The sequence below is a fragment of the Danio rerio genome, chromosome 10 (assembly GCF_052040795.2).
Source record: "Danio rerio strain M-AB ecotype USA chromosome 10, GRCz13ab, whole genome shotgun sequence".
NCBI classification, from domain to species: Eukaryota; Metazoa; Chordata; class Actinopteri; order Cypriniformes; family Danionidae; genus Danio; species Danio rerio.
Genome location: NC_141030.1, coordinates 30094001 through 30100000, shown reverse-complemented (window position 1 = coordinate 30100000; position 6000 = coordinate 30094001). Strand labels below are relative to the sequence as shown.

General features: G+C 35.8%; 1 protein-coding gene and 1 long non-coding RNA gene across 3 annotated transcripts in view; one reads left to right on the top strand and one right to left on the bottom strand.

Moving 5' to 3' along the window:
• The window catches only part of LOC147842096 (uncharacterized), a 4140-nt gene extending 113 nt beyond the window's left edge, over positions 1-4027 (bottom strand). Inside the window, exons 1-5 of the long non-coding RNA XR_015501168.1 lie at positions 3973-4027; positions 2621-2726; positions 2426-2496; positions 966-1150; positions 1-804 (exon numbers count right to left, since the gene is read on the bottom strand). The exon at positions 1-804 is cut by the window's left edge and continues 113 nt beyond it. This is a non-coding gene — a long non-coding RNA (uncharacterized LOC147842096). The remainder of the gene's footprint in view (positions 805-965; positions 1151-2425; positions 2497-2620; positions 2727-3972) is intronic.
• The window catches only part of dchs1b (dachsous cadherin-related 1b), a 162817-nt gene that overhangs the window by 45628 nt on the left and 111189 nt on the right, over positions 1-6000 (top strand). The gene's annotated exons all lie outside the window — the stretch shown is intronic.

Here is a 6000-nt window from a genome sequence, read left to right as displayed (position 1 = left end):
AAGACACACAGAAAGATTTAAACAAAAAAATCTAAAAATTACACACAAACACAGATGTTTTTTAAAACAACCCTGTTTTCCCAATAGACTTGAATTAAAAATTTGTAAAAAACAGCTAAATTTTATATGAACCTAAATATAGAAACCAATTTAAGATATAGCAAGAAACATCTTAAAAATACCAATGACAATCCGTAAAATATCCAAGTCAAACTTGTTAAAAGTACTGCAGAATTCTGAAGAAACATCTTGAAACATTTTTTAATAAAACGTTTAAATAATAATAAACAAACAAATATATATATATATAAAATTGCAGAAGTATAAAGTCAAACTTTTTTTTAAATAAACTTGAACAAAATCAATTGCACAAACAGCAAGACATGAGTGAGATGATTATACATTTCATATATATACACGTCTTGTGCAATTTTATATTTATAATTTTATTTGTATTACGTTTATTAAAAATGTAGCAAGATGTTTCTTCAGAATTTGGCGCACACACATACCATACATATATATACACACACAAACACACATATATATATATATACATATACATATATATATATATATATAAATGCAAATGAAAGAAACAAATTGTTCAAGTATCAGGGAACATCCTAATACACTTAAAATGTTGTTTAAAAAATAAAACAAAATAGTGATGTAGACATTTGACACATTAGCTTTCTCTTCTTTCTTACTCCATCCCTGTCACGGGCAAGTTGTAGCTACCTTGTAATGCATTTTTCCACTTCTTTATCAGTGGCGTGGTATGGACATTTGTCCTCGCTCCATCTGTGATTAAAAGATAAACAGATAATTAGTAGTGAACAAGTACTAATGTAAAAAAAAAAGAAAAAATTAGGAAAAAAGTAGGCTACCTACGAAGCAAAAACACTATCAAAAAAAACAAATAAACTTAAAACACTTTGAAATTAGCAAGAGCTTGAACTTACCAATTTCTTCATTTGTTCAGGCTGCTCCTTTAGTTGATTTTCAAGCTTTTCCAAATCAAATTGGCCAAAGGAAGGTCAAATGTGTTTACATCTGGAATTTCATCACGTCTGTTTTGGTTTTGTGAGAATCAGGCCCAGCTGCTGCTTTATGACGTTGCATGATTTTAAAACTTCAGTCAGTCGTGCTAAAAAAGAAAAATAACAGATTAGTATAAATCAACCTGTAGCTTATTCTCATACAACTTCTGTAAATACAACAGTGGGTTAGACACTGCTGATATTCTCTAGTTGATCTTTACTTTCTAGCTGCATTAAACCTTAACAAATTTAGTGATGTCTTCAATTCTTACAAAGACATCACGAGATGCAATAAGTTCTGTCTTGATCTCAAACTGCATTAGAACAAAGACTGTAAATGTTCATAGGTGTACTGCAGGAGTGTCCAAACTTTTTGGGCCGAGGGCCAGATGCAAAAAAACAAACGTTGTCGCGGGCCAAATTTTACATACATCACACAGACACACACACACACATATATATATATATATATATATATATATATATATATATATATATATATATATATATATATATATATATATATATAAATACAGTTGAAGTCAGAATTGTTAGCCCCCCTAAATTATTAGCCACCGTTTATTTTTTCCCCAATTTCTGTTTAACGGAGAGTTAAACATTTTTTCCACACATTTCTAAACATATTAGTTTTAGTAACTCATTTCTAATAACTGATTTATTTTATCTTTGCCATGATGACAGTAAATAATATTTGACTAGATATTTTTAAGACACTTCTATACAGCTTAAAGTGACATTTAAAGGCTTAACTAGGTTAATCAAGTTAACTAGTCAAGTTAAGGTAATTAGGCAAGTTATTTTAAAACAATGGTTTGTTCTGAAGACTTAAGGGGCTAATAATTTTGACCTTAAAATGGTTCATGAAAAATTTTAAACCGCTTTTTATTCTAGCCGAAATAAAACATAAGTCTTTCTCCAAAAGAAAAAATATTATCAGACATACTGTAAAAATGTTCTTGCTCTGTTAAACATCATTTGGGAAATATTTAAAAAAGAAGAAATAAATCAATGAGGGGCGAATAATTCAGACTTCAACTGTGTGTAGACAGACAGACAGACAGACAGATAGATAGATAGATAGATAGATAGATAGATAGATAGATAGATCATAACAAGAACTGCTGCTTAATTGAATGCATGTAATAGCGACACCCGGTGGTTATTTATTGAATTACGTTCATTTTTGTATAGCGGGCCAGATTCTATTGATATTTATAAAAAGCCGGGCCGTAGTTTGGACACGCCTGGTGTACTGGAATGTACAGTATCTGTGCATCTTGATGGTGGTCTTAAGATTTCTGCCATAGTCATTGATGGTGATGGTACTTGTGGTGCTGCCTTGATTTCTGAAATCTTCATACCTGCCTTTTATCCAGCCTCTTTGTTCTAAGTAATTTTTCTTCATCATGGTATAGATGTGTCTATACTGTCCCTTAATCAGATACATTTACAAAACAAAACATCACTTTAGTATAGTGCCAGGGCAAAACTCACAGGTTGTAATAGATCTATGACATAATGTTGACAGTATGTGTTTAAAATAATTGCAAACAAACCTGTTCTGTCTTTAGATGTATGACAGGCGATCATCATCCTCATCTGTCTACCAGTCAGAAATCACAGTTGCGTGTGGATGTTTGAGTCGAGCTTCCTCATATGCATCTATAATAAAACATCACATTGTTGTTAACCTCCCGTAAAGAAAAGTTCAAATCCTGAAATACTATCAAAGTTAATTAATGCATATAATACCTATAGTGTAAATAATCGGTACACAGAAGGTTGCACAAGATTTATTCGGAGATTCATGCAGAGTGACAGCCTTATGAATCTGAGACATAGATTTGTAAGATGGTCAAGCACATGCATTATTCTGTACCCATGAAGATTAACCTACCATTGTGAAAATGTTTGATGATAGCCAATAACAATAAACCATTTCAGCTGTTTGTGAAGCAATTAGTAATGTAATGTCTGAAAAGCTCAATCTATGTTGAAAATGTATCAGCAGTTTACAGCTTATAATGGACTTTTAGCACACAACTATAACATGCCTATTCACGTTCAAAAGAGTGTGCCATTGACTTCTTTGGTCGTGATGTGCTGCAAAATGATCTCACTAACCTTTGTTAAACAAGAACAATAAGACTTAACCAACAAATATTGTTACCCATTCATTTAAATCAGAATTTATCACTGTCAATAACATAAAAAACAAAAAAAAAAAAACATCAAAATCTGCTTTAAGACGTTCAGTTTTACATTAACTGACCATTACAGCTTGAACAAAAGATATAATTGATTCACATAGGCTAACACATATGAATTAAAGTGCATAGTAATATTTTTCTCTTGGATAATTTAAAGAGAATAGTAAACAGTCGAGTTTCGATCATTTTCGTGACTAACTGCATAAACAAGATAAACAATAATATTTTATTAATCCAAAACGATTAGTTTTTATTTACACATAATCACAGAATTAATACTGTTGGATAAGTATACGCCAGTACAATGATTTTTTCAACATCCACGGTACTTTATAATGTTAAATCAGGAAAAAAACACGTTTTGCCAAGTTAGTAAATGGATTCGTTTACAGAAGCTTTCTTTAACGCAAAGTTAGCATACACACAAATTCGTTTCATGTTTCTTTAAAATAATTAAAATAGTTTTCAGTTACTACACACGTTACAATCTAACATTGTGTAAAAGGAACAGGAACTTTCAGACGTGTTTGTAACTGTTAGCGTTAGCATACATTAGCTCCAGTCGTGTTTCTTAAAGCAAGTTACATTTCGTATCAAACTGTTTTAAATTACTAAACACTGTTACAACCAAACACCGTGGAAATGTTTTAAGCTCTAAATTCGCTAATTATACAGAACACAAGCAGTAAAAAGCTTACCTTTCTGACCGGAATCCACTTGAAGTCTTTGAAAAACCAAACTTTTTCTTCTTGTGATCTTCGTGCCATGGTGGTTGACAACCAGCTTTTTGGAGCATTACCGCCACCGTCTGGATTGGAGTTTGGATCAGGAATTTAGTAACGCATGTGTTTATTACAATGACTGTAAAAAATATGGACGACGCGACAGCCCTTTTTCCCATTGAACGCCTTGAGGGCAAAACGCCTGCTTGACGGGCACAAACTGTCGCAAAAGACTGCTGAAATTGGAGCCAGACATGCGCAGAAGGATTGTCTGATGGAGCCAGAGGAGGAGCCGCGAAAATGAGCAGAGTCGAGCTTCCAACCAAACGCTTTATGTAAAATCAACCACGCCCCACGAACTTCTCAGCATGCGTTTGCTGTCATATCAACACAAATGGATGTAATAACGTTAACAAATATGAGGGTTTTATATATTCAATCGCGCCAGCTCCAGGCCGCAGCGATAACTTACTCGCGGCGTCGCGGGCTGATTCCGGCTCGCATGCGGCAGCGCCTGCTCGCTCGGCCGCCGCATCTGGCTCGATTGACTCGGACTGGAATCGGGCAGTGAGTCCAGGCATCCGGAGTAGGTCCAGCAGAGGTAACATTAGTCAGTCTGAGCTCTAAGAGATAAGTCTCCGGCAGGCGAGAATCTAGCCGGAACTGTGTTTTGCTATCTGGGTGGCTAGGCGTGTATCAGCAAACTAATAAAGCCCGAAAAAAGCCCTGAACTTAGCGAATAAACAGTGTTCCACCAGGATCATGTATGTCAGAAACTATAGTTTACTGCTGAACTCATTTTGTCATGGTAAAATAACACAGAAATCGAATAATAACATTTCAGTCTACTTCAGTCTCCTGCCGAAGCTCAGACGCCGCGCTTTGAGAAACTGTCAATCACAGCTGTGTATCACGATGACACGCCCAGCATTAAATTACTGCTAAAAACAAACTGTTTACAAAAATGAAGATCTGCACCTATTTCAGCACAATAACCAGTGCCTTAATCGACCAGAACTATCTTTCGGGACATTTTATTGCAAGTGTAATATTTTTTTTTATTTGGGCTCAAGTCTCCTTCATTAACACGGAGGAGGCGGGCTTTATGACTTGTACTGCAGCCAGCCCCCAGGGGGCGATCTAACGGCCGAAACCTTCACTCAAACGTAGGCTTGCGGCACACTTGGTTTATTATGAAACCAACTTCTGCTTTAAAAAAAAAAAACAGTCAGCACAGGAGCGTGCTATCTCAAAAATAAGCGAATTTTACATAGTTTTTCTCTAGATGACATGTATAATCTATTTATAAATAATATTGTTATGTTTGCGTCTAAACATTGCGACCATCCACACTAAATATTCTTTTTTTTTTTTTTTTGCTATAGTACCATGAATATTTTCTCAAATTATCATTAAACGTGGCGCTAACAGATTACTAGATAAAATAAGAACTTAATCGGTTGCCATCAGCCGAGTCCTTGCAAGAAGCGGCCAGGATATGGTTGACCGGAATCGGGCCAGTGCTTTACAGCCGCATCACAACCGCATGTGCGCGAGCGAGCTGCGGGCCGCACTCGGCCCGGATAACACTCGCCGATGCCGAGTCGGAGCCGGAGGCGCCGGGGGGCAGCCGAGCTCGGGCCGATTACTGCCTGCTATCTGGGATGCCTCTGTTACACATATAAACATTCGATCCCTTCAACTAATGTATTTCGAAAATATATCAATTTGCCTTACTTTTTATACTCAGACTCAGTGTAAGGTTATCTTTATACCTTCCCATGAGGTCTTGAGACTTGTCGGTCTTGTCGGTCCCACAAAGGTGATGACAGCAGCATGAATAGTTGAATGGGTTTAACCCTGAGCTCCTTCAGACCTTTAACCCCTAAAGCTAAACTAGATTTCTGCAGGGTAAGTGTGGGGAACTACAAATCGAATGTAAAGGGCAAGAGAGCAACTGTTTCTACAAACCAGATTCCACTGCTCTTTGTTTGAAGCCTTTTA